This window comes from Halictus rubicundus, unplaced genomic scaffold (genome assembly GCF_050948215.1).
Source record: "Halictus rubicundus isolate RS-2024b unplaced genomic scaffold, iyHalRubi1_principal scaffold0050, whole genome shotgun sequence".
Lineage (NCBI taxonomy): Eukaryota > Metazoa > Arthropoda > Insecta > Hymenoptera > Halictidae > Halictus > Halictus rubicundus.
In genome coordinates, this window is record NW_027488591.1 from 367,879 (window position 1) to 376,637 (window position 8,759).

Consider the following 8,759-nt stretch of genomic DNA (forward strand, 5'->3'; position numbering starts at 1 on the left):
ATTGTAATTACTTGCAAACAAAAAAATTATCAATATTAATATAGTTAATTTATTATTGCAAATCCAGTCCATTTCTCAGTTCTAGGAACCTGGCTGCTGGCAACGGCTTGGTCAAAATATCGGCCAGCTGACTACCTGTGGGCATATGTAACAATCTAATTATGCCTTTTTCAACCTGCTCTCTAGAAAAATGGTACTTTATATCTATGTGTTTTGATCTTTTATGATTCGTTGGGTTGTTAGCAATACTAATGCAGCCATTGTTATCCTCATAGATTACAATTGATTGCAAAACATCTATATTTAAACCCTTTGCCAAAGATCTCAACCAAAGAGCTTCTCTAACAGCTTCAAAGAGGGCCATATATTCAGCTTCTGTAGATGAAGCTGCTACAGATGCTTGCCGTTTTGTGTTCCAGCATATTGTGCATCTTTCAAATAATTTAAACAGATATCCTGTTGTACTTCTTCTATCATTTAAATCGTTGCCTCCCCAATCTGAATCAACGTAGCCGCTCAGAAGATTAATATAATTTCCTCTTTCGTAAATTAATTTGATATTTTGCGAACCTTTCAGATATCTAAGTACTCTTTTCAAGCACTGCCAAAGTTCTTTGTTATTTTTGTTCAGATATCTGCTTAAAATATTAACAGCTGTGCTTAAATCAGGCCTCGTACACAGCATCACATACATCAAACATCCGACAAGATTTCGGCAAGGAGCATCATACTCCTCAGCGGAATTCAATGCCGTGTAATCTAATTTATATTCAAGAGGCGTATTAATAGGGTTACAATCTGACATATTGAATTTGTGCAAAATCGTTTTAATATAAGCACTTTGATCCAAACTTATCCTACTTCCATTTCTCTCAATCTTAATACCTAAGAAAAGTTTTATTTCGTTTAAATCTGTCATGCAAAATTTTATCTTAAGGTAATTCTTAAAGCTATTCATTGTGTCGATTTTTGCGGTTGCAATCACTAGGTCATCTACATACAACACAACATATATATTTTCCGATATATCTCCTTTATCTAAAATATAAATGCATCTATCAACAGGTGAATTTTTAAACCCTTTTTCTTGAAGAACTTGTTCAAAGATTTCAAACCAGCATCTGGCTGCTTGCTTTAATCCATACAACGCTTTATTTAATTTGCACACTTGATTATTATCACAATTAACTCCCTCAGGAACTTTCATATATATCTCTTCTTTTAACGTTCCATTTAGAAAGGCGGTTTTGACGTCCATGTGATGAATCAACAAGTTAAACTGGTTTGAAAAAGCTAATATAAATCTAAAACTAGAAATTCTAGCAACCGGTGCAAAGGTTTCATTGTAATCTTCTAAATATTGTTGACTGAATCCTCGAGCAACAAGCCGAGCTTTATATCTCAATGGGTTTCCAAATTCATCGTTCTTAACTGTGAACACCCATTTACAATCAACAATATTTTTATGTTCAGGCCTTGAGACTAAGGTCCACGTATTATTTGTTAAAAGTGAATTGATCTCTTCTGTAACAGCCTGTTCCCACTGAATTTTATCATCCATATTTTCAATGTCCCTATATGATGTAGGGATTTTACAAATAATCGATTGAGCACATAAAAGATAATCGTCCGACATATTGTCTTCATTGTATGAAACACTTGGTCGACATTTAATTCGATCGCTTCTTCTTAACTCAGAAGGTACTTGTCTTTTTCGATGATTATTTATGGAAGTATCATTGTGTGAATCTGCTTCAACTACAGATTTATTAAGTCCACGACTTAATTCGACATTTTCAATAACAGTATTTAATGGTGGAGATTTATCTGATTTAGTACTATCAGATTTATGATTATCTACTGATTTTGACTGCACGTCAGATGCATCAGTTTCAGGCTGTACCATTACAGGCCTTGATATCAAAAAATTAGTTTCATTAACTATTACATCTCTCACAATAACAAACTTAGCAGTTTCCACATTCCACACTTTATACCCGTTCGGTTCATAACCAACTAAAATACCTTTCGAAGATTTTTCTTCGAATTTTGATTGTCTAGTTTTATTATGTATATATACTGTTGAACCGAACACTTTCAAATATCTTAATTGTGGCTTTTTGTTATGCCACATTTCGTATGGTGTTTTTGATTGTTTCAAGGCTTTCGTCGGAGTTATATTAATTAAAAACGTAGCGGTAAGGACAGCTTCTCCCCAGAAAACTTTATACAAACTAGCTCCAGCAATTAAAGTTCGAGCCTTTTCTGTTATCGTCCTTACCATACGTTCCGATACACCATTTAACTGTGGGGTTCGTGGAACTGTTAAGTGGTATGTAATGCCTTTTTCAACACAATAATCTTTCATTTCGTTTGACAAGTACTCCCTGCCATTATCGCTATACAAGTTTACTACTTTAGAATTAAAATGTGCCTCGCTCTTTGCAACATAATCTTTAAACATTGAAAATACGTCTGATTTATGTGACATCAAATATGTTACACAATAGTGGGTATATTCGTCAACGAACAGTAGAAAATAATTTTTTTCGTTAATTGTAGTAGGAGTGATCGGACCACAAACATCTGAATGAACAATGAATAACGGTCGTTTTACATATTTCTTATCTTTCGAGTTTCGAAATGGTAATCGCGCTTGTTTGCCGTTTATACAAGCTTCACAAAGATTGTCGTTAACCACAACATTCTCTACTCGATTTATATCAGCAAACATTTTTCTATTCTTTAATTCTAAAAATTTTGATTTTCCGATATGGCCTAAACGCTGATGCCATAATTCATAATTATCTTTCACCGTTCTAGAGACATGGACAGTAGGAAAAGTATTTATCAAAAATTCTATGCCAGTTAAATTGTTTAGGGGCTTACCTGACATTATGACATTTTCATTTTTACTTATCTTAACGCCTTCCTTGTCGAAAACAACTGTCATGCCCGCCTGCTGGATCCTTCGAACGGACAGTAAATTGTACGGCACATCTGGGCAGTAGTATACATCGTCCACGGTTCCCTGGATGCCCAAATTAGTAGTAACATTCAGCATTCCTTGTTTTGTCGCTGCAATGTATGTCCCATTTTTCGCCACAGAAATTCGTACTGGCGTTTGCAACACCTTGAAATTTTGGGTCAGGTCTTCCCTGTTAATCAAGTGATCAGATGCCCCCGAATCCAAGAGGATGGTTATTTTGTTTGTCCCCGGCATTTCTGATTGATAATCTCCCACCATGAATGCAAAACTTGACGTGGGCGTTGACGTATTTGTCGCAGGTTCAGTCATTTGAACGGTTTGCACAGTTTTATTTCTTTCACCACTCTGTTGTTGGATGCCTCGTTTATAATAAATGCAATTTGGTTTAATGTGGCCTTTTCTGCCACAGTGGTGGCATTTCACTTCTTGGTTCCTGTTTGTCTTATATCGTTTCAATTTTGGTTGAGGTTTTGAGAAATTGAATTCTCGTTTCTTTCCCTTCAATTCGGCGTGAAGCACCTTTAGGCTGGTATCACGGTTCTCACTCGTCAATTTGACCTCATGGTCCAAAAGTCTCGTCTTTACAAACTCTAGTGTTAAATTATCTTCAGATAATGTTTCAATCGCGGTTATTACTCCATCGTAAGACGCGGGTAATGTTAATAGCAAGTGCGCCACTTTGTCACTTTCTTCTAAATGTGTACCCGCGGACAATAGTTCTGAAATCATTTCATCGAAGACCGTAAAATGTTTGATTAGCGACGCGTCACTTTGAAGTTTTAGTGCTAATGGTCTTTTTCGCACTGCTAACTGCGTAGCCATACTCTTTCGCTCATAAATAGCGTCCAAACTACACAGCACTTCCTTTGCACTATTATTTTTCTTTACTAAACTAAGTAATGAGTCCGATAAATATTCTATAATAACATTTTTGGCGACATTCTCAGCCCGAATCCATTCCGTAGTTAGCTTTTGCGGGGTGTTGTCATCAATCACTTTGATTACGTCTAACTCGGTTAACAAAGCGCGAATTCTGAACTTCCAGGTACTATATTTTTCGCCGTCGAAAGGTTTAATATTCCTTCTCGCTTTATCCATCGTCTTTTTTGAGTTTCTTAAATTCACTATGTCTATGCACGATATTTAACACACGGTAAACGCACTTTCTCACAACTTAATTTTTGCAGAAAATGTTTCTTACACACAACGTAACTAGGTACACGACGTAATACGGTATGTAAAGTAACCTGGGCCCATAACCTATTGGGAGTATGGGTATTAAAGAAAACCACACTATTATTAAATACGAAATAAGATTTATATCAGAATGGTAACTCTAAAAGCACGTTGTGAGACACGTCTTTACACAGCGAAAGAAACGTTACGAATGAAACACAAGAGATCGAAACAGAGGAGCAACAGTCCAATATTAACAACTGAAGATCGAGGGTCCCATGCCGGGGACAACATACAATGTATATTAACTGAAGATACAATGTATGCATATACAGGTCAATAACCGGTTCAATCGATCCTACCTTTTAAAGAAATAATAGATTGATTTTGTTCTACATTTATGAAATAAATTCCAACAGATAGGATAGAGGATAGGATAGGATAAGATAGAGGATAGGATAGGGGATTGGGTAGGATAGAGGACAGGAGACGATAGAGGATAGGATAGAATAGATGATAGGATAGGATAGAGGATAGGATAGGGTAGAGGATAGGATAGGATAGAGGATACGATATTATAGAGGATAGGATAGGATAGACGATAGGATCTCATAGAGAATAGGATAGGGCATTGGATAGGATAGAGGATAGGATAGGATAGAGGATAGGATAGGATAGGATAGAGGATAGGATAGAGGATAGAGGATAGGATAGTGGATAGGTTAGGATAGAGCAGACCATAGGGGATAGGATAGGATAGAGGATAGGATATAATAGAGGATAGGATAGGATAGACGATAGGATAGGATAGAGTATAGGATAGGATAGAGGATAGGATAGGATAGTGGATAGGATAGGATAGGATAGAGGATAGGATAGAGGATAGAGGATAGGATAGGATAGAGGATAGGATAGGATAGACGATAGGATAGGATAGACGATAGGATACGATAGACGATAGGATAGCATAGAGAATAGGATAGGATAGAGGATAGAATAGAGGATAGGATAGAGGCTTGGATAGGTTAGATGATACGAAATTATAGAGGATAGGATAGGATAGAGGATAGGATCGTATAGAGGATAGGAAAGGGGATTGGACAGAATAGAGGATAGGATAGGATATAGGATAGGATAGGATAGGATAGGATAGAGGATAGGATAGGGGATTGGGTAGGATAGAGGACAGGAGACGATAGAGGATAGGATAGGATAGAGGATAGGATAGGATAGAGGATAGGATAGGATAGAGGATAGGGTAGGGTAGAGGATAGGATAGGATAGAGGATCGGATAGGATAGAGGATAGGATAGAGGATAGGATAGAGGATAGGATAGAGGATAGGATAGAGGATTGGATAGGATAGAGGATAGGATAGGAATGTGGATAGGATAGAGGATATTATAGGAATGTGGATAGGATAGGATAGAGGATAGGATAAGATAGAGGATCGGATAGGATAGGATAGAGGATAGGATAGGATAGAGGATAGGATAGGATAGAGGATAGGATAGGATAGAGGATAGGATAGGATAGAGGATTGGATTAGATAGAGGATAGGATATAGGATTGGATAGGATAGAGGATAGGGTACGATAGTGGATAGGATAGAGGATAGGATAGGATAGGGGGTAGGATAGAGGATAGTATAGGATAGAGGACAGGAGACGATAGAGGACAGGATAGGATAGAGGATAGGATAGGATAGGATAGAGGATAGGATAGGAAAGAGGATGGGATAGTATAGAGGATAGGATAGGATAGAGGATACGATATTATAGAGGATAGGATCGGATAGAGAATAGGATAGGGCATTGGATAGGACAGAGGATAGGATAGGATAGAGGATAGGATAGGATAGAGGATAGTATAGGATAGACAATAGGATAGGATATAGGACAGGATAGGATAGAGGATGGGATAGGATAGAGGATTGGATAGGATAGAGGATAGCATAGGATAGAGGATAGGATAGGATAGGGGATAGGATAGGATAGAGGATAGGATAGGATAGGGGATAGGGTAGGATTGAGGATAGGATAGGATAGGGATAGGATAGGATAGAGGATAGGATAGAGGGTAGGATAGATGATTGGATAGGATTGAGGATATTATAGGATATAGGATATGATAGGATAGAGGATAGGATACGATAGAGGATGGGATAGGATGGAGGATACGATAGGATAGAGGATAGGATAGGATAGAGGATTGTATAGGAAAGAGGATATTATAGGATAGACGATGGGATAGGATAGAGGATGGGATAGGATAGAGGATACGATAGGATAGAGGATAGGATAGGATAGAGGATAGGATGGGATAGAGGATAGGATAGGACATAGTGTAGGATAGGATAGAGGATAGGATAGGTTAGAGGACAGGATAGGATAGGATAAGATAGGGGATAGGATAGGATTGAGGATAGGATAGGGGATTGGATAGGATAGAGGATATTATAGGATAGAGGATAGGTTAGGATAGAGGATATTATAGGATAGAGGATAGGATAGGATAGAGGATAGGATAGGAAAGAGGATGGTATAGGATAGAGGATACGATAGGATAGAGGATACGACACGATAGAGGATAGGATAGGATGGAGGATAGGATAGGATAGGTTAGAGGATATTGTAGGATAGACGATAAGATAGGATAGAGGATAGGATAGAGGATTGGATAGGATAGAGGATTGGATAGGATAGAGGATAGGATAGAGGATATTATAGGATATAGGATAGGATAGGATAGAGGATAGGATACGATAAAGGATGGGATAGGATAGAGGATACGATGGGATAGAGGATAGGATACGATAGAGGATGGGATAGGATAGAGTATAGGATAGGATAGGGTATAGGGTAAGATTGAGGACAGGATATTATTGAGGATAGGATAGGATAGAGGATAGGTTAGGACAGACGATACGACAGGATAGAGGATAGGATAGGACAGAGGATACGACAGGCTAGAGGATAGGATAGGATAGGGGATAGGATACGTTAGAGGATGGGATAGGATAGAGGATATTATAGGATATAGGATATTATAGGTTAGAGGATAGGATACGTTTGAGGATGGGATAGGAAAGAGGATACGATAGGATAAAGGATAGAATAGGATAGAGGATAGGATAGTATAGAGTATAGGATAGAGGATTGGATAGGATATTGGATATTATAGGATATACGATAGAGTAGAGGACAGGATAGAGGATAGGATAGAGGATAGGATAGCACAGACGATACGACAGGATAGAGGATAGGATAGGACAGAGGATACGACAGGATAGAGGATAGGATAGGATAGGGGATAGGATAGGATTCAGGATAGTATAGGATAGAGAATACGACAGGATAGAGGAGAGGATAGGATAGGGGATAATAGTATTGAGGATAGGATAGGATAGAGGATAGGATAGGATAGAGGATTGTATAGGATAGAGGATAGGACAGGATAGAGGATAGGATAGGATAGAGGATAGGATAGGATAGAGGATAGGATAGGTTCGAGGATAGTAAAGGATAGAGAATAGGATAGGCTAGGATAGAGGATAGGATAGAACAGACGATACGACAGGATAGAGGATAGGATAGGATAGGGGATACGATAGGATAGAGGATAGAATAGGATAGAGGATAGGATAGGTAAGAGGATAGTATAGGATAGAGGATAGAATAGGATAGAGGATAGGATAGGTAAGAGGATAGTATAGGATAGAGAATACGACAGGATAGAGGATAGGATAGGATAGGGGATAGGATAGGATTGAGGATAGTATAGGATAGAGAATACGACAGGATAGAGGATAGGATAGGATAGAGGGTAGGATAGGATTTAGGATAGGATAGGATAGAGGATAGGATAGAGGAGTGGATAGGATAGAGAAAATTATAGGATAGACGATTGGATAGGATAGAGGATAGGATAGGATAGAGGATTGTATAGGATAGAGGACAGGATAGGATATAGGATAGGATAGGATAGGGGATAGGATAGAGGATAGGATAGAGGATAGAATAGAGGATAGGATGGGATAGAGGATAGGATAGAGGATAGGATAGAGGGTAGGATAGTGGATTGGATAGGATTGAGGATGTTATAGGATATAGGATATGATAGGATAGAGGATAGGATACGATAGAGGATGGGATAGGATAGAGGATACGATAGGATAGAGGATAGGATAGGATAGAGGATAGGATAGAGGATAGGATACGATAGAGGATGGGATAGGATAGAGGATACGATAGGATAGAGGATAGGATAGGATAGATGATTGTATAGGACAGACGATACGACAGGATAGAGGATAGGATAGGACAGAGGATACGACAGGCTAGAGGATAGGATAGGATAGGGGATAGGATACGTTAGAGGATGGGATAGGATAGAGGATAGAATAGGATAGAGGATAGGATAGGTTAGAGGATAGTATAGGATAGAGAATACTGCAGGATAGAGGATAGGATAGGACAGAGGATACTACAAGATAGAGGATAGGATAGGATAGGGGATAGGATAGAGGATTGGATAGGATAGAGTAAATTATAGGATAGACGATTGGATAGAGGATAGGATAGAGGATAGGATA